Source organism: Gopherus flavomarginatus, chromosome 4, assembly GCF_025201925.1.
Source record: "Gopherus flavomarginatus isolate rGopFla2 chromosome 4, rGopFla2.mat.asm, whole genome shotgun sequence".
NCBI lineage: Eukaryota > Metazoa > Chordata > Testudines > Testudinidae > Gopherus > Gopherus flavomarginatus.
The window spans coordinates 216,068,111-216,089,185 of record NC_066620.1 but is presented as its reverse complement, the minus strand read 5'-3'; the positions used below and the strand labels follow the sequence as shown (position 1 = coordinate 216,089,185).

Below are 21,075 nucleotides of genomic sequence, written 5' to 3'. Positions count from 1 at the left end.
AGTGGAGAGAGGAGCAGGTAGAACTGGTGCATCTGGCTCACACACAGCACCTACACCACCAGGTACAGATACCTGTCCCCAGCCTCTCTCAATTCACTGGGTTTTGGAACCCATGTCCCTTGTCTAGCAAGTGCTATTTAGTTGATAGTGAAACCCTTTATCATAAAACGGTTTCATAGTTCCTCATTTACTTAATCAGGGTGACAACACTTTATCCCTCCTGCCCCAATAACAAAGAAATTGGGGATCCCACAGCCGTGAAAGTAACCATTTTAGGCTGCTGTGGGCTATGCTAGGTGGAGTGGGTGTGCCTATGCAAACACAATCAGCCTCTGAAATTCTTTTGCACACTCGCCATAATTCACCTCCAGATGTCAGGGTAGAGCTCATCCTGACTCTGTTTACAGTTGCAAAAAAAGCGAACATCATTCTGGGATATATTAGCAGGAGTGTTGTAAGCAAGACACGAGAAGTAATTCTTCTGCTCTACTCCACTCTGATCAGGCCTCAACTGGAGCATTGTGTCCAGTTCTGAGTGTCACATTTTAAAAGGATGTGGACAAATTGGAGAGGGTCCAGAAAAGAGCTAAAAAATTGAGGGAGGGGGAGGTGCTGATTGGCAGGACCGCTGGCGGGCAGGAGGCCTTTTGGGGAGGGGGGGGGGTTACCCACCATTTTTTTCCTTTGGGTGTTCCAACCCTGGAGCACCCACAGAGTCGGCTCCTATGGGTGCTGGAGGCTATAAGATTGGGGTATTTTATCCATTTTCTCTTTCTCCTCTGTGCCCACTCCCTTTTCACATTCCTCTTCAGGGACCCATCTCACAAATATCTCTTAAAGCAAGTCTACTCCCTTCTGTGAACAGGAACTGCAGAACTGGTTCCAGTTTAGCACAGAGGGAGGAGTGTTTTACTCCAGCTACTTTCTGGTCCCAAACAAGAATGGCAGGTGGAGATCAATCTTAGACCTAAGACTCCTAAACAATTGTATGAAATCACAAAAAATTCAGGATGGTGACTCGGGCAGCTGTAATTCCATTATTAGAACTGGGGGACTGGTTTTTAGCCCTTGAATTTCAGGATCACCCATCCACTCCCAGTCTTTATTCAAGCCTAATTTAATGGTGTCCAGTTTGCAAATTAATTCCAATTGAGCAGTTTCTCATCGGAGTCTGTTTTTGAAGTTCTTTTGTTGTATTATTGCCACTTTTAGGTCTGTAACTGAGTGACCAGGAGTTTTTATAATTCTTGATGTCTGATTTGTGTCCATTTATTATTTTGTGTAGAGACTGTACATTGGCCAAATCGGACAGTCTCTGTGCAAAAGAATAAATAGACACAAATCAGACATCAAGAATTATAACATTCAAAAACAAGTCAGAGAACACTTCAACCTCCCTGGTTACTCAATTACAGACCTAAAAGTGGCAATAGTACAACCAAAAAACAGACTCCAATGAGAGACTGCTGAATTGGAATTAATTTGCAGACTGGACACCATTAAATTAGGTTTGAATAAAGCCTGGGAGTGGATGGGTCATTACACAAAGTGGAACTATTCCCCCTACTGTTACTCACACCTTCTTGTCAACTGTTGGAAATGGGCCATCCTGATTATCACTAGAAAAGTTATTTTTTCTCCTGCTGACAATAGCCAACCTTAACTGATTACTCTTGTTATAGTTGGTATGGCAACACGCAACACCCATTTTTTCATGTTTTCTCTGTGTGTGTGTATATATATATATATATATAGATAGATAGATAGATAGTATTTTCCACTGCATGCATCCAATGGAGTGGGCTTTAGCCCAAGAAAGCTCATGCTTAAATAAATTTGTTAGTCTCCACGGTGCCACAAGTACTCCTCATTCTTTTTGCTGATACAGACTAACACGGCTGTCACTGTGAAACAAGATCAAGCACAACAAAGCCTGGATCATATTAATAGTCCCAATGTGCCCCAGACAGATACGGTATTCTGACCTGATTCTCCTAGCCTGTTAGGCAATCAGCCTTCCATCCATTCCACATCTTCTTTCCCAAGATGCTGGTTGGATTCTTCACCCCAACCTGAAGATTCTTCATCTCAAAGCTTGGCTCCTTGATGGTTCATGGGAATAGAGTCTACTTGTTCTAAGGAGGTACAACAGACATCATTGAACAGTAGGAATGATTCCAGGAAGATACACTTATCTCCTCAAGCGGGAAAGGTTCAGCCTTTGGTGTGTCCAGAGAAGTGTTCCATCTGCTCACTCTCCCTTCTTTATCATTCTTGAGTACCAATTAGAGCTAAAAAAACCAGGATTATCTATGAGCAGCCTTTCTTTCCTCAGTGGAGGGAGTCTCACTCTTCGCTTATCCTAAATTGTAAGGTTTCTCAGAGGATTACAGAACCTGTTCCCCCAATTTAAGGAACCCACTCCTATCTGGGATTTGAATTTAGGATTTAGATGCCTTATGGGCCCTCTCTCTGAGCCAACGGCTACTTCGTCCCTAGTTAATTTATCTCTGAAGACAGCCTTTTTGGTGGCTATCACCTTTGTTCAAAGGGTTGGGGAAATAGGGGCTCTAATGGACCCACCATTTACAGTATTTTTCAAGGACAAAGTTTTGTTATGTCCATGCCCTAAACTTTTCCCCAGGATGTCGTCCAAGTTTCACATCAGCTAGGTTATCCATCTGCCCATTTTTTTCTGAAGTCACATCAGTCCAGAGAGAAGACTTTGCACATTTGGATATTAGGAGAGCATTAGCCTTTTATTTCAACAGCATTAAGTCATTTAGAAAATCACCCAGACTATGTGTGGCTATTGTGGATAGGTCTGATGGTTCAGTAATTTCCACCCATAGACTCCCCTGGTGGATTTTTGATTGTATGATATTATGCTATGAAACAACCTCCTTCTAGCGGTTTGGCCCATTTCACATGATCTCTGTCTATATCTCTGGTATTACTCAAGAATGTTCATATTCGGGACATTTGTAAGCCTGCCAATTGGATATCCATCCATACCTTTTCCAAGCATTGTGCAGTGGACCAGTCTTCTAGATTGGATGCTGCTGTTGGAACTGCCGTCCAAAGCCCCCCTGCCCTCCAGCTGAGGATACTACTCAGTAGTGACCTGAAGTGGAGCACCCATAGGACACTGCTCAAAGAAGGAGAGGATGCTCACCTTCTGCAGTAACTGCAGTTCTTTGAGATGTGAGTCCGTATGGGTGCTGCAATACCTGCCCTCATTCCCCTCTGCTTTGGGGTTTCCTCTGGGGATTTTGCAGTGCAGGAGGAGGGTGGTTCACCCGCTCTGCTCTCTATAGCCTGTCCGGGTCTGAGGACACCGGAAGTGGAGCACCCATCAGGACACACATCTTGAAAAACTCCATTTACTGTGACTGGTGAGTAACCTCTGCTTTCCAAAGCCAGCTTGTTGAGCAGACATGGGAGGTCTTGGGCCAGCAGTCTGAGAGGAGCAGAGTTTGGTTTGGGTCTTTGACTCCTTTGGTGCCTAGTCCTGCTCTACGTGAAGAGATTCCCGAGAGGTGCTCAGCTTCCACAGGTTTCACAGGCAGTGAGGGCACTTTACACACTGAGGGATAAAGCCCAGACTGAGCAACAGGTGGAAGCAGTGGGGATGATTATTTCAGTGTGGGTGGGAGACTGCATTTTCTGATGCTACCCTGGAAGCCCTTACTAGCCAGTTTGGCTTCTGGATGGTGTTTCCAAACAAAGTTAGAGATCCTGTTTTCTGCTAGAGGATGCTGCAATAGGGCAGGAATTGGAGGGAAAAATAGCAGTGATACCAAAGCCATCCACACTGCTGTCCCAGTCACGGGTTTTCTCCCCAGCTCTGCCAGTGCTCCTCAGTGCTGACCCACCACCTCCTGCCTGTCCAGCCTTGGGCTCCTCTCACAGCTCTGCCAGTGCCCCTCAGTCCTGACCCACCGCCCCCTGCCTGTCCAGCTGTGACGATGTGGTTCTGGCGGGACCCAACTGAGAGTGCCAGCTCAGGACAAATTCTTAAACAGGGCAGTTGCAGCCCTAGGCTGGGGTTTTTCCACCTTTAAGGCAAACCAAACCAGCCAGACAAAAAGGACTACGGTTTTGCCCCACTGGCTAACCACAAGTCACACAAGCAATATCCTTAGACACTCCAGTCTCCCAGTATCACCACCAGTGCCACTCGTCCTGGGGATGAATGGTTATGAAAACCAACACCCCAATAAAAGAAAAAGGTTCTCTCAATTCCAACGAATCAAGCCCCAGACCCAGGTCAATATATACATCAGATCTTACCCACAAATCATGCTGTTGCCAATCCTTTAGAATTTGAAATCTAAAGGTTTATTCATAAAAGGAACAAGACAGAGATGAGAGTTAGAATTGGTTAAATGGAATCAACTACATACAGTAACGGCAAAGTTCTTAGTTCAGGCTTGTAGCAGTGATGGAGTAAACTGCAGGTTCAAATCAAGTCTCTGGAACATCCCCCGCTGGGATGGGTCATTCAGTCCTTTGTTCAGAGCTTCAGTTTGTAGCAAAGTCCCTCCAGAGGTAGGAAGCAGGATTGAAGACAAGATGGAGATGAGGCATCAGCCTTATATAGGCTCTTCCAGGTGTAAGAACACTTCTTTGTTCTTACTGTGGAAAATTACAGCAAAATGGAGTCTGCAGTCACATGGGCAAGTTCCTGCACACCCTGCTGAGTTACAAGGCATATCTGCCTCCTCTCAATGGGTCAATTGTGTAGCTGATGGTCCTTAATGGGCCATCAAGCAGGCTAGGCAGAGCTAACACCCACTTATCTGGGACTTTTCCCAGAAATACAGCACAAATTTGAAATACAGACAGTATACAGCCAATACTCATAACTTCAACTACAAAATGATACAGACATACAGACAGCATAATCATAACCAGCAACCCATAACCTGGTCTTGGACACCTTATATGGCCCCCTTTACATAAGATTTGGTGCCACTACATGACCTTGGTTGCAAACCATGTTCTATATGGTCCCAGTTCATATCAATAACGTCACACCAGCCTTGGGCTCCTCTCACAGCTCTGCCAGTGCACTCAGTCCTGACCCACTGGCCTCTGGTGTCCAGCCTTGGGCTCCTCTCACAGCTCTGCCAGTGGCCCTCAGTCCTGACCCACTGGTCCCTGCCTGTCCAGCCTTGGGCTCCTCTCACAGCTCTGCCAGTGCCCCTCAGTCCTGACCCACTGGTCCCTGCCTGTCCAGCCTTGGGCTCCTCTCACAGCTCTGCCAGTGGCCCTCAGTCCTGACCCACTGGCCCCTGCCTGTCCAGCATTGGGCTCCAGCCCTGTTGGTGCTTCTCTAAAAGTCACAGCGTCCCTTGCAGTTCCAGCCCTGGGCACCTCCACAGCCCTGCCAATGCACTTCAATCTTAATCTGAAACCCCACTCCATTCTAGTCCGGAGAGTGTTCCTGGCTCTGCAATTGCACCTCAGTCCTGACCACCTCTTCCAGTTCTGGGCCCTTCACTCATTTCTCTGCTGATGCTTGATTTTGCCCGCTTCCCCTGCTGCTGCTGTCCTGAGCCTGCTTGGAACAGCATCCAACAAATGTTCTAGTTCACTGGCATCCATTGAATTTTCAGGTGTAATACAGACCAAGATTTGATCCCAAGTCTCTAGAAGGGAATATAAACAACCACTGAAATCATTGATAAAAGTGCCATTGACGTCAAACATCCAGGACTGCACTTTTGATCCACAAACACAATACTGCCTAGAGCTGCTTTGAAATCCTTCCCTTTGCAAGAGATGTCACATGAAAAGGGGGGGCTGATGGCAATTGGAATCCACTGTTTTATGGGCACCAGATGCTGACCATATCCCCTGTGCTTCCTGGCCCCAGCTTGGCATTCCACGCACTTCTGATTTAACTCCCTGTGCCCAGCCATTTGTTTTAGGGATTAGAAGAATTAGAGGAAAGACATGGACCCTTTCTCTAGAATTAGTAGAAGCTAATTTTGCTCACGCTTGCTCACAGCCCCAGGTGGTTCTGGTTTCAAGATGGATGCTTGTTTTTCTCATCACGGCACTTCCAGCCTCAAAATATGTAATGGGAGAGGGGCTGAATTCCTAATGCAGAACTGCCTTCAGAAACGTTAGGGTCGAGGGTTCTGGGGCTTGTTAACTGTGGTGATCTCTGAGCCCTGCTTCCCCTGCCATGAGCTCTCCAAAGAGCAATGCATGCTGAATATGCATTCTTAGCTCCCTCCCAAGTCGTGCCGGAGTTCCAGTTTCTCTAATCACATCATGCACACGTTTCCCATCACCTAATTGCAACACTGGGGACCCTCTGTTCATAAAGTCAGTTCAAAAAAGGGTCTGCAGGAAGAGTGGATGAAGCACTTTTCTTCACTCTTGCAGTTCTTCCTTGGGCAGTTTGTTACTTGTGGGTCAGAGCCAAGTTCGCTCAGCCCTGGTCAGATTTATACCAGTGAGGAATGTGGCTGTTACTACCCACATGACCACTGCCCCGTGAGTTTGCATGGCCAGGAGAGTCCGTGTGTATGGATGTACAGTTCACTGGTAATCGTTAATATATATATTGCCATAGCACTAGGGGCCCAACTCAGAGCTTGGGGCCCCTTGTGCTCGCTGCTGTACAAACGCATAACAAACGGTACCTGCTCCAAGGAGCTTCCAGGCTAAGTAAAAGCCCTTCTCCAGCCAGACTGTTCTCCCCACCTTGTTCTCGCTGTTCCTGAGATACAAGGCAGCCATATGCCCCAGGAATGCAAGGAGAAGGCATGAGGCTGAAGGCCAGGTGTTTCCTCCATCACTGACAGTATGGGAAGTTGTCCCACTTCAGCCCAGGGGACCTGATGTGTGTAAATGACCTGACACCCCGGATTGGGTTATTTTGCTTGCTGATGCCAGTTGAAAAGTATTTTAACATTTAAAAAATCTTTTCAACCAGCCCTAATAATTCCATTTAAAAAAGAGAGGATCTGTGCAAATAATCCCCTTATTCTGCTGCAGCCATCCCATTCGCTGCATGCCTCTGCTCCCAGCCCAAAGCGGGTCCTGCTTTTGCTGCATCCATGGCCTGCCTTTCCTGATTAGACTCATTTGCCTAATTTACTCCATGCAAACTACTCAGAGGGGGCTTGATCCTGAACATGCTGACCACCCTCATCTCCCATTGATTTCAAGGACATTGCACCCTTGATGGCCCAGAGCTCATTACGTGCAGTAACCCCTCAGACACAAGCCTCCACCACTTCGATCTCATTGGGTGAGCCACAAGCAAGTGGATCCAGGTCAGCTTTTCATGCTGGAAGTGTGAGGCTCATGGCCTTTGTGAAGATCCACGCTTTATACTCAGTGAAGCTCAGAGGAGATTTTACACATTACACCATCATGTGCTGCTGCTGCTGCTGAGCAGCAAACCCAGCTCAGATGAAAAGGGGTTGAGATTAAAGGTGTTTCCCAGCCCTTCAGTCCCAGCAGACCAGCCATCAATACAATGGAGGAGCTCTTGGAAAGAGGGAAATGCCAGCACAGTTCATCCTGGCACAAATGTCATGGAAAGAGGAGTGTGTTGTCCCGGCCAAAGGGCTGCCCTGGTGTTTAAATCAATGTGTTTTGGTGCGTGGGTCAGAATGCGAGATGGGGAGGGGCTGATTGGCTCGGGGATTGAGAAGAGGAGAATAGAGATGTCCATCTCTTGGCCGCCTTTTTCAAAGCAGCCCTAGACAATGGTGACGAGAGCGGAGTGATTGTTCCTTCCTAAATGGAGCACTTTGCATTTGTCCTTATTGAATTTCATCCTATGTACTTCAGACCATTTCTTCAGTTTGTCCAGATCACTTTGAATTTTAATCCTATCCTCCAAAGCACTTGCAACCCCTCCCAGCTTGGTATCATCTGCAAACTTTATATATGTACTTTCTATGCCATTATTTAAATCATTGATGAAGATATTGAACAGAACTGGACCCAAAAATGATCCCTGTGGGACCCCACTCGTTATGCCCTTCCAGCACGGCTGTGAACCAATGATGATTACTCTCTGGGGATGGTTTTCCAACCAGCTTGGAACCCACCTTATAGTAGCTCTATATCGTATTTCCCTAGTTTGTTTATGAGACGGTCATGTGAGACAGCATCAAAAGCTTTACTAAAGGCAAGACATGCCACGTTTACCACTTACCCCCATCCACAAGGATTGTTATCCTGTCAAAGAAAGCTAGCAGGTTGGTTTGACATAATTTGTTTTTGACAAATCTATGCTGTTACTTATCACATTATCTTCTCGATGTTTGCAAACTGATTGTTTAATTATTTGCTCCATTATCTTTCCGGGTATAGAAGTTAAGCTGACTGGTCTGTAATTCCCTGGGTTGTCCTTATTTCCCTTTTTATAGATAGGCACCAGATTTGCCCTTTTCCAGTCTTGTGGAATCTCTTCCATCTTCCATGACTTCTCAAAGATAATTGCTAATGGCTCAGATAATTGCTAATCTCCTCAGTCAGCTCCTTGAGTATTCTAGGATGCATTTCATCAGGCCCTTGTGCCACGAGACATCTAATTTGTCTAAGTAATTTTTAACTTGTTCTTTCCCTATTCTAGCCTCTTCTGATCTTACCTCATTTTCACTGGCATTCACTATGTTAGATGTCCAATCGCCACCAACCTTCTTGGTGAAAACTGAAACAAAGACGTCATTAAGCACCTCTGCCATTTCAGCATTTTCTGTTTTTATTTCTAAACAAAAAACAGAAACCTCTCATTGAGTAATGGGCCTACCCTGTCCTTGGTCTTCCGCTTGCTTCTAATGTATTTGTAGAATGTTTTCTTGTTACCCTTTGTGTCTCTAGCTAGCTTGATGTCGTTATGTGCCGTGGCCTTTCTAATTTCATTCCTACATACTTGTGTTATTTGTTTATATTCATCCTTTGTAATTTGACTTAGTTTCCACTTTTCGTAGGACTCTTTTTTGATTTTTAGATCATTGAAGATCTCCTGGTTAAGCCAGGGTGGTCTCTTGCCATACATCCTATCTTTCCTACACAGTGGGATAGCTTGTTCTTGTGCCCTTAATAGCGTCTCTTCGAAAAACTGCCTCTTCTATTGTTTTTTTGCTTAGACTTGTTTCCCATGGGATCTTACCTACCAACTCCCTGAGTTTGCTGAAGTCACCTTCTTGATATCCACTGTTTTTATTTTGCTGTTCTCCCTCCTACCATTCCTTAGAATCATGGTGTCAAGTATCAGAGGGGTAGCCGTGTTAGTCTGGATCTGTAAAAGGCGACAAAGAATCCTGTGGCACCTTATAGACTAACAGACTTGTTGGAGCATGAGCTTTTGTGGGTGAATACTCACTTTGTCACGAACTCTATCATTTCAAAACAACAACAACAACGAAGAGTCCTTGTGGCACTTTAGAGACTAACAAATCTATTTGGGCATAAGCTTTCGTGGGCTAAAACCCACTTCATCGGATGAATACATTTGTTAGTCGCTAAGGTGCCACAAGGACTCCTCATTGTTTTTGGTGATACAGACTAACTCCGCTACCGCTCTGAAATCTATCATTTCATGATCACTTTCACCCAAGCTTCCTTCCACTTTCAAATTCTCAACCAGTTCCTCCCTATTTGTCAAAATCAAATGTATAACAGCCTTTCCCCTGGCAGTTGTCTCCACCTTCTGAAATAAAAAAATTGTCTCCGATACATTCCAAGAATTTATTGGATAATCTGTGACCTGCTGTGTTATTTTCCCAACAGATGTCTGGGTAGTTGAAGTCCCCCATCACCACCAAGTCCTGTGCTTTGGATGATTTTGTTAGCTGTTTAAAATAAGCCTCATCCACCTCTTCTTCCTGGTAAGGTGGTCTGTAGTAGGCCCCTACCATGACATCACCCTTTTTACCCCTTTCATTCTTACCCAGAGACTTTCAACAAGTCTGTTTCCTATTTCCATCTCAACCTCAGGCCAAGCATACACATTTTTAATATATAAGGCAACACCTCCTCCCTTTTTTCCCTGCCAGTTCTTTCTGAGCAAGCTATATCTTTCTATACCAATATTCCAGTCATGCGTATTATCCCACTAGGTCTCTGTGATGAGAACTATGTCATAGTTGTGTTTATTTACTAGTATTTTGAGTTTTTTCTGATTATTCCCCATACTTCTTGCATTAGTATACAGCCATCTAAGATAGTGATTTGATTCCCTCCCCGTCAGTTCTGTCTTGGCTCTCCTTTATCCTTGCTATAACAGCTCATGCTCCCTCCAAATTCCAAACCTTCTCCCAGGTCTCCATGTTCGTGACTTACCTGAGGGCTTTGGTCATCTGCCCCTCTTCAAACCTAGTTTAAAGCCCTCCTCCCTAGGTGAGCCAGTCTGTAACCAAATATGCTCTTTCCCTTACTTGATAGGTGGACCCATCTCTGCTTATCAGTCCTTCCTGGAACAGCATCCTGTGGTCAAGGAAGCTGAACCCCTCCTGCTGCCACCATTCTTGAAGCCAGGCATTTGCCTCCAGGATGCATCTTTTTCTGCCAGGGCCCCTACCCTTCACCGGAAGGATTGATGCCCATCAACAACCCAGGTGGACTCCCAGCAAGAGATGCACCTCTTGAAGCCTGGAGAGCCTGGCATACCCCGGGGCAATGGTTATTGTGAAGGGGGAAGATTCCACCCTCCTTAAAGGGAAAAGGGATGAAGAGAAATCCCCCCATAACCACTTACTAAAATAAATAAAGAACATAATATAACAAAGGTAACTAGACTACGCTGTAGCCTTCAGGTAGTAAGGCATGCGAACGCTCCATTTCGGGCTGAGGCGGTTGAGAAGGACCTGAGAATGGTTCTTCCAAGCTGCCTTACATAGCCTAGGGAGCATGCATGGGCCAAGCGAGCAGTACTGCCGAAAATCTCTGATGTAAGGCACCAAGGGCATGAGCACACCAGAAGTAGGGCACCCACAGGACACTACTTGAAGAACACATTGTTCCAGGACATTCCTGATCTTTATGTACTTTGCATGGGCAACAGGTGAGGAGCAAACATGGCTAGGTGCCTAGATACTATGAGGATAGGACAGAAATGCCTGGATAGATAGGACGCTAAAAAACTGCAAGAGAGCTGCTTACTACTCACTCTTAAAGTTTAGTAAAATTGGTCACCTTCTTTACAGATAATTGTATGCTTTGTAGTTTAATTTCAGTATGTCTAGCTCATATGGAGTCAGATAGATTTCAGACTGGTACTCTATGGAATCTGTAATTAAATTATGGTAGGATCGGGTTAACTCCACTCACTGGCCTACTGGTAAGGGTGGTAATACTACCCTTCTTCCAAGCTCTTTTAAAGGACTTTAGTAGGAGTGATGGCCACATGTACCTAAATCTATATACGCTATAGCAGTAGTTCTCAACCTTTTGTACTGGTGACCTCTTTCACATAGCAAACCTCTGAGTGTGACCTCCCCCCTTATAAATTAAAAACACTGTTTTATATATTTAACTCCATTATAAATGCTGAATGCAAAACGGGGTTTAGGGTGGAGGCTGACAGCTTGCGGCCCCCCATGTAACAACCTTGCGACCCGCTGAGGGGTCCCGATCCCCAGTTTGAGGACCCCTGTGCTATAGTATGTTTGCTGACCTTTAAAATCCATCCTCTTTTGTGGGGTAAATACTATTGATAGGGTCCTACCAAATTCACGTTTCATTTTGGTTAATTTCAGAGTCATAAGACTTAAAAAATCATAAATGTCATGATTTCAGGAAATTTCAGTGTTGTAACTGTAGGGGTCCTGACCCCAAAAGGAGTTGTGGTGGGGGGGGTCGCAAGGTTATTGTAGGGGAGGTTGCAGTACTTCTACCCTTACTTTTGGGCTGAGCTGGTGGCTGGAGAGCGGTGGCTGCTGGCTGGGAGCCCAGGTCTGAAGGCAGAGTCGCCGCCAGCAGCAGAGCAGAAGAAAGAATGGCAGGTACGGTGTTGCCCCCCTTACTTCTGTGCTGCTGCTGCAGAGCTGGACCCTTGATCAGCATCCACCACTCTCCGGCCACCCAGCTCTGAAGGCAGCAGTGCAGAAGGAGGGATGGCACAGTATGGTATTGCCACCCCTACTTCTGTGCTGCTGCTGGCGGGGCGCTGCCTTCGGAGGTGGGCACCCGGCCCACAGCCACTGCTCTCCAGTCGCCGAGCTCTGAAGGCAGCGCAGAAGTAAGAGTGGCAATTCCGTGATCCCTCTAAAATAACCTTGTGAGCCCCTTTTGGGTCAGGACTCCCTATCTGAGAAACACTGGTCTCCTTGTGAAATCTGTACAGAACAGCGTAAAAGTACACAAAGGACCAGATTTCATGGGAGGAGACCAGATTTCACGGTCCATGATGCATTTTTCATGGCTGTGAATCTGGTAGGGTCCTAACTATTGAATAACGCCGAGCCCTGAGATCATCCAGGAAAGGAAGCATCTTGAAAGGGGCTTTAGGCACTGACCCTTTCTGAGCTCCCAGATGAGTATGGAGTTGCAGGCGCCTCTATCACGAGCAGGTCTGGTTTGTTCCATTTGACCTGTATTCATGACAGATGTGCATACTCTCCTGGCTCTGGTATTTAACAAAAAGACACAATGAACTATGGGCAGCTGCTTTTATTCTGGAGCAGTAAGTTCATGTTAAAACAGCTTTGCTGTTCCATGTACATCTCAAATATATTTTTCCATGGTCATCACAGACAAGAGACCCCCCATAGGGATGGGACTAATTTATTCAATATTTGGCAGATGACAGAACATGGCTTCCAGTTTACAGATTTATATTAGACACATTCCCAACATGACAGAATCTCGTTTTTAACATTTATTTATGGAACACCCACACAGACACGCACTCACACCCACCCACTCACCCACACACATGGATTTATTACACACACACAGTCACACGTAAATTTGAAATAGTACAGTCATTCCACAGCAGTCTCGAATCCCAAGGCAGATTTCTATGCAGTACATGGAAGAAAAGGGTATGGTCCCTGCCAGCTCTGCTTGTGGCCACCAGACCGGATGTGAATGAGCCTGGCTTTGTTTTACATCGAGGGGCTGGAAGTTGGCAGGGTCTCTGAAGGAACTGGACATCAACTGAGCACACATATGCTGAAGTCTGTATGAGTTGCTGAAGCCAATTTTCTTCCTGTTATACATCATTGACACAGTAATTTTATGTAGAAAATAGCATGAGGGAGACTCACATCTGAGAGTACGCTGCTCCCAGTGCTACCTGCCAGTGCAGACCACGCTGGCTGTGTCATGAAACTCCAGCTTCTGCTACCCAGGACTAACGGGGAATTCACCTCCCCAACAAACACGAGGTGATATTGGCTGACGAACCCACAATTCCATCACAGAGCTGAAAAGTTTAGCTAGGACCAAAACCCGGTACGTTTTAAACAGCAGTTCCGTTCCCTTGTGCAATGCTGTGCAGGGAGCCGCGTCAGCTCTGCCTTTCCTCACGGCATCGTTGCTATGGTAGGCCCCGCCCAGACAGCCGTTCTCTAGACATTTCCATGGTAACTCACATCGCATGCTGCTGTACTGGTTCCACATTTTACTGCAGGGCTCCCTCCACAGCAGGCCATGCCGGAGGGGGATGCACTAATCCCTGCCCTTGGAACGGCGACCGTTCTGCCCAGCTCGAGAATGGTTTTCTTTTTAAGCCTGTAGTGAGATGCACTGCATAAAGCCAAAGGAATTTTCCTTCCCTAGTTAAACAGCACAATGTACGAGCCTCCACGGGTAACTTGGAACATTTTATCATTGAATGTGACAGGCTGGTTGGCTGAGCTGAGCTGAGCGGACAAGGTGGTGCTCAAAGCGCACACAAACCTGTGTGTTCGGGTGTTCTCTCCCATCTCCAGGAAGGACAAGGCATCTGGGGCAGCTGAACCAGGGGATGGTGGGGGCTAGCAACAGAAACATTGTGGGGGCTGATCTATATTTCTGCCCACACACATCGTTCTGGGAACCAATCTTCTCTGTAAACTGCATGCATGTGGCAGGGGGAGATGAAGGCAAGAGCAGGACTCGGAGTGTCTGGGATCAGGCTGGACAGTAGACAGGAACTGTGGTGATTGGGCCAGGGTCAGGAGCAGCTATCTCTAGTGGCTGGCAAGAGACACGAACCTCTGGGACCTCCCTTCCCAGTCTGTACCTGGCTCCCCTCCTCTGCGCCCATGCACCGAGTCTTACTCCTCATGCACAGCACCCATCCTACTCCCCCCTGCAATCCCTCCACTTCCCTGTGGGAGGCATAATCTCCAAGCCACATCTCAGCCAGTTACAATCCTCAGACCAAGCGACAATTAATTGGGACGCTTAGGCACAGCTGTTGTCTTTATGCTGCAGCTCTGCATTGTGGACATACCTTCTGGTCACCTTCACTGCACCTGTTTGCACATAGCATAGTCCTCAGTCTGCACTACTACATACAGTGGCTGAGCCTTCACTGGAGACAGCCTCTTCTTTAAAAAGTCACCACACTATCCATGTCAAACACAAGAATTGGGGGCATAGCCCAACACCCAGCAATGACGTTTCAGCCCCAAGAGCATGTTCAAGCATCCCTTACAAACAGAGCAGAGCAGGGATAAACTGTACTTTATACATACAGCACTTCAGAGGGGTCATTTCTTAGAGAACAGAAGTAGGCCAGACTGCAGAGGTGACATGCACTTGGGTACAGACGGGGAGCCCAAGGCCCCACCACACGCAGAGGTTGCCATAGGGCTGCTGTTGCCACCCTATGGCAGTGCATTGTGAAGACAAGAATGGGTCCATTTGCCCCCTCTTCCACACAAAAAAACTCCTTCACTGTTTTGTACAGTATTTGCTCAAAAAATGGGCCCTTTTCCCAGCAAAAACAAGGCTATTTTCAACACAAAAAAAAATAGGATGCAGTGAGCAGAGATGGCTGCAAAATATGAATTTTTGTCCGTTTCCAGTGTGAAAACAGGCATTTTGGTCAAAGCTCACCAAGACGTGAAACAGGAAGAGGGTACAAAACAAACAGCCAACATTTCTACAACAAACGTCACTGAGACACGGTCACAGTTATTCAGCTTCACTGGAGACGGACAATGATCTCTGTAAAACTCCTCTCTTCTCCCGAGTATCTAGCCGGTGTCTAGCCAGAGCCACGGCAATACTGCACGTTAACGAGCAATGTGGCTTTGCATAATGGGCCTGATCAAAGCCTACTGAAGGCAATGCAAAGCCTCTTGTTGACTTCAATGGGCTTCATATCAGGCCCTGTATCTTTTGCTCGTGACTCTGATGTTATTACACATCCTGGAAAAAACGTACAGGAACATGTGCAGAAAAAGCTCCACACCTGAAGGAAAAAAGGAAACATCTCTTTGATGCATTTTTTCCAATGGCAGCCTTTTGAAGCTGCTCAGGATGTGGAATGTCTGAAGGCATCTCAGCAGAGACGGGCCAGAGGGCAGAGTGCGGGTGATACCCGCTTTACTGCAGTTTATTACATCAGTATCAATACCACATCTACGTGGCATGCTAGAGTTCTGTAGGGTAGCTATATTACACACAGGATCAAAATTAGCTCTGTTACATGGCTACTACTCCACTGACCTGGGGCTGAGTTGTTCTGGTGCGGTGGAGTAGAACATCACCCAGGCTCCAAAGATTAAATTTTGTGTCCAGTGAAGACTAGCACAGATGGGTAGGAAAGCGCTGTTTTCGCTGACAGGTTAAAAACAGACTTAATAAAGTGTGCGGGCAAGTGTGACTAGAGTGGGGTAAAGTAATGCCAGAGAAGATGGCCTGGTAAAATATATTAAAGCCTGGCCTGGAATGTTGAGCCCAGGGGCTTTAAGGCAGTTATTGCAAGGCAAACAATAGTTTATAAGCAGAGTTTCCAACGTTAACGTGTGTGAGTGATTTTCTTCCATACAATGTCATGTCGTGTCACCACAGCAAGTGCTCTGCATTGCGGAGTGAGGAGCTATCACAGGTGTCACGACACAGGAATTACGCTGTGCTCACCAAGGGCTTGTCTACACAGCAAGTTACTGCATGGCAAGCCGGGGTGCGAATCTACAGCACTCCAGCTTGCTGCATAGAAACGTTCGCTGTGGGCACTGCTCCAGCACAGGACTTTTACTGCACTGAAGCCTTGAGTGCGGCAAGCTGGTGGGCTGTAGATTCACATGTGGCTTGCTGCAGAGTAACTTGCCGCACATACAAGCCCTGACATAAGTTATCTCACTATGACATGCTGCAGGGGTTCCTAAAAGCTCTGGGCAATGATACCCATTTAGTAACATTCAAAGCTTAGCTGTACGGGTCTGTGCCTTCCTCCTTCCCCTGAGCCTGTGCTCCTCTTGCCATCAGGTGACGGGCATTTGGAGCAGTCTCAGCTCCATGGCAGAGTGAAGGGAGAACAAAGTGGTTGGAAGGTGGCTAGGAGGGGCTCACCAAAGGTATCAGTACTGAGTAGCAGTGAGTGGGAAGCAGAACTCCAGTTCCACCCAAAGACAGGGCACGACAGCCGGCAATACCACAGGGTCACTCTGCAGCCCCCTCACCATGTTCTCTTCAGGAATTGCTGGCTTGTGCTCCCTAGCAGCACTATGGCAACAGGATAAGGCTGGATTGCCACCTTGTTCTTTACTCAGGGAAAATGGCAGAGTGAAGCTCTCGGGAGTGTACCAGGTTAATGAGGACAAATGTAACTGAAGTTTAGGCCTGAATGATCACATATGGGGAAATGGTCTTGGAGTTTGTATATGATCCACTGGCTCTCTGCTCCCTGACATTTAATTCCCCATTCACTATTCCTTCTTGCAGGGCATATTAACATTGTAAAGTGCTTGGGGAAAAAAGCCTTTTTTTTCCCAGCGACTCTAGCATGAGAGTGACACACAAATAGCTTCTGTGCAAGAGGTGGTCAGGTAAACCAAGGACATCCTCTCGGTATCACATCAGGTAAGACAGGCTTACAGTATCACTGCAAAGCACCCTCCAGACCCCCTCATTACAATAATACGAAGCATTTACTGAACACTTTGTAGACTAAAATATATGGCACTGTGGGTGAGGTAATCCAGAACCATGGCACACAGGGTCACATTTCATATACACAGACTATGCACTGTCTCTGGCTGTAAAAGCCCATTGATCCTGTCAAGAGTTATATGAACAAAAAGCAGATGCAACAGAAATGTTTCACTGCACAGTGGAACTTGCCTATTCAATCACAGAGTTCAGCATAAAGAGAAGAATAAGCAAACTCTCCAATAGTCTGATACAGAAAATGCTTCCACAGGTTCCTTAGCTGAGCTTACAACAGGCTAAGACGTGATCATAGTATTGTAATGCTTGTGGGCAAGGGTAATTAGCTTCCTGGAACTTTGAGAGAGGAAATGCTCCTCCTTTTATAGTAAGCAGAAAACAACAAAACTAACAATGTGCATTTGGTTCTGGTGGTGCTGCTCTGTGCTGTGAAATGGCTATTCCACTGCTGGGGGGTTACAACGACCTCTCAATATCTATAATCTGTAATCAACGCACCTGACTGTCCTTCGGGATGGAGAGTGCTATAGAAATGTAGCATCACCATCATCATACTACAATTACCTCTGCTCCCAACTTGCAGACACTGGGGCCTTATCTGCACTAGGATATTTCCCACCACAGTTACCACTGGTTCAGCTCTACTGGTGAGAGCCCCAGTGCAGAAAAGGTGGTGGTAACCACTGCTGTTTTAGCCACTGTCATGTAGATCTGTTACAGCGCAGACAGCCTATAGGGACAGATATTCCCTTTCTTGTAGGGAGAAGTGTCTTTACCTCCAAGAGCTGCAAAAACGAGCAGATACAGTGGAAGTTTTAGCCTCTAAATATTAGACTAATGGTGGCAACAAAAGTGAGGCGTTGGAAAATGAACAAATACGAAAAACTTAAAAAAAGAATGAGCAGCTATTTGGTCTGTCCATGTAGCTTGCTTTCACGTTGTAATCACGTGACAGAAAAGCTGCAATATGCACGGTTGTTGTAGCCATGCTGGTCCCAGAATATTAGACAAGGTAGGTGTGGTACTAACTTGAAAGCTTGTCTCTCTCCCCAGCAGAAGTCGGTCCAATAAAAGATATCCCCTCCCCCACCTTGTCTCGCTAGAAAAGCTGTAGATCATAGTCACTGGGTCATGAACAGTGTCTCCTCTTCCACTATAACTCTGACCCAGATTATTGGCATTTAGGGGAGAAAAACATATGTTTTCATTTGGAAAGACCAAAAGGCAAAACTTTCATCTATTCCTCTCCCAGATGTACTGTTCCACATACTGAGTGTTTCCAGTTCATCTTCAGCATCCCCCAAGGCCTAGTCTAGTTCACAATTCATATTTCCTTCCACACAGATTTCTGCACACAGCGTTGGCTGTGGTTATTGAAGTTAAATGTCAAGAGGATCTTTGCCTCTCTAAAAGCAGGCTTGGTGGGTGAGACAGAGATCCCAGGTACTCTATGCTGTTGCTGGTCCATTTACAGCTGGAACAATGCCAGCATTTTACCAACCAGACCTTGGGCATCAGGGTGGTAAGTAGGGGAAGACGTGCATGAAAATCAAGGACAAAAAAGAGGGTCCACAGTGAAGATATGATGAAGCTACAGCCACAATATCTCTAACCACGATGGCCTCCTGTCTATATCAGCAGGCCCTGGAGCCGGCCACTAGCAAAACTTTCATCCTTTAAAATTCAGGAACACAAATCCCCTTCTTGCATCTGTACAGCTGCAAACAGAGTAATGTCTGGGTAATGATTCAGCTAATCATACTGAAAACGTGTACAAAGACTAGGGTGACCAGATGTCCCAATTTTATAGGAACAGTCCGGATTTTTGGGTCTTTTTCTTATATAGGCTCCTATTACTCCCCATCCCCGTCCCGATTTTTCACACTTGCTGCCTGGTCACCCTAACAAAGACAGCCACGAACCCTCCCAAGTGCGTGGTGTTTGGCAGGCTAAAGCTAACACACTGAACCAGATTAACCTCACTTTTCTTTCCTTCTTGACAGCTCATTCACAATATTTATATTTGACGAAACCTGTGGCCACCATGTATGTTTATCTTCTCTCCCCCAAAGAGTTATAGGTACCTAACGAGCACTTTCCTCCAAGAACCAACGTTGCATCTCAGATGAGACAGGGAGCAAAGCTGAGAGCTGGTTTCAGGGTTTATCACTCCATTCCATTCATCGCCCTTGATAAATATTTATAGATGCATTAGGGCACTCAGCTCTTCTGCTAAAAATAACATTCCTAAGCACCAAGAAAAAATAAAATAAAATCACTAGTGATTGGAACTGATTACAATGTTTTCTAAGTAGCTACAAAACTAGAGAGTCTAGCAAGGATCCAGGTAGTGGTGAGTTTCAAACCTCTGACTATACAACTTTGTTATTTCTCCTTCAATTTAAATACAAATATACTTGCTTCTTGCAAATGAATGTGCAGGCACTAATCTGAACCAAGCAGTGGTCATCCCTGAACTCCCCTGCTTGCCAAGAACTATTCAAGTAATTTTTAACAGAGTCTAAAAGAAAAATACACAGAGTTGGGAATCCCCAGGAGGCATCTCATCCAAGTTTTATGGTCCTAATTACAGCCATTCCCCCCTCCTTGCTCTGCATTCCTCTACTCTTGGCATGCCCTGTCATTTACTCTCAGAATGACATGCAGTATCAAACACTATGGCAACCAAACATTAATAGACAAGAGTGGTATTTTTAGAAAGTGTGTGTTTTTAAAGGATCTGGACTCAGAGTTCCCTTTGTATTACACACAGCAAAACTCAAATGGTTTAAAATCCATTTTACATGCACATCCAAAGTCAAAGGTCACGAGTGAAACCACCAGCGCATGATGAGATGACACTGCTTAGGTAGGAAATCAGAAGAGATCAGTGCACTTTACAAGAGAACAGTTTTCTTTTGAAATCTCCCATAAAAACGTTTTGTTGAATTTTTGATGGGGCATTGTCCGATTAGCATTGGCAAACACCTATGAAAATAGTACATGCAATAGTCTCAGAGGGAGGAAAAGCCCTTCAGTCAGTTAAAAGAAAGCTGCTTTCCCTTCCCTTACAGCAGGTGGTTGGCCGTGATCTTTCACAGTTGCACAATGGTGTATGTATCGGCTGAAACATGCCTCTTCCAAAGGATGTGGAGACTTCGTTAGAACATGAGCTCGCTTCATAACCCTCTGTGCCTGTGCCATTGGAAACACACACAACAGTTAGCGAGAAACACTTTCCATATGGAGAGCATAGTTCAAACTTGTGCATATGTTGTAAGGAAATGACTGTTACTTACCAGCAACTGGAGTTCTGCACATTCACACTCATGGGATCAGGGCTTCTATACTGTGAGCTTCCAGAATCTTCTGGCAAGCAGTGTCTGTTGGGGCCACTCATCCCCACCCCTGGAAGTGGGTCCAACCACTCTTCAGTTCCCTCCTAGTACCAGAATTCCCACTCTAGGACTCAGATGAACTGGGGAGACTGGAGTCGGGAGTGTGAATTTGCCAGTCAACAGTGCCAGGTCCTCAGTATCACACTAGGACAGAATCAACGTGTGCCGGATCCTTGGCACTGGACTTAGCTGACAAGGATAGATCCAGAGACCTGCCATCTATGCCAGTCAGACAGCCTGTGCGGAGAGCATCTCTCCAAAGTTGCTGCTGGACTTACAGCAAGCAGCCTTAGACAACAGCCCTAAGAGCAGTCCCTGTCAGCAATGGGACGAGGCAGCTCTCCAGCCTCTGAAGGTCCTGAGGTTGCCCGCTACATGCCTCCTCTGTTTTACGCAAAGCCTGACTAACTGCTGATCTAACTGCAAACATAAACAGCTCCCAAGGGGCAGAAAGAAGGAAAAACAACAAGGGAATCATCAAGGACACCGGGTGGGATCGGAGCCCACTGCACCTTGCGTGGCCAGACAGAATGGAACCGGACTTACACCCTCAGGAGCCTTTGCAAGAGGCAGGGAACAGCGACAACACTGC

The 21,075-nt window shown here is 46.2% G+C and overlaps 1 protein-coding gene across 12 annotated transcripts in view; it reads right to left on the bottom strand.

The window, feature by feature from the left end:
* Window positions 1–12,633: 12,633 nt before the first annotated feature.
* DTNB (dystrobrevin beta) overlaps window positions 12,634–21,075 on the bottom strand; it is a 382,151-nt gene continuing 373,709 nt past the window's right edge. For all 12 annotated transcript variants that reach the window (XM_050948808.1, XM_050948813.1, XM_050948812.1 and 9 more), the window contains one exon: window positions 12,634–20,280. The gene's annotated coding sequence lies outside the window, so the exon portion shown is untranslated. The remainder of the gene's footprint in view (window positions 20,281–21,075) is intronic.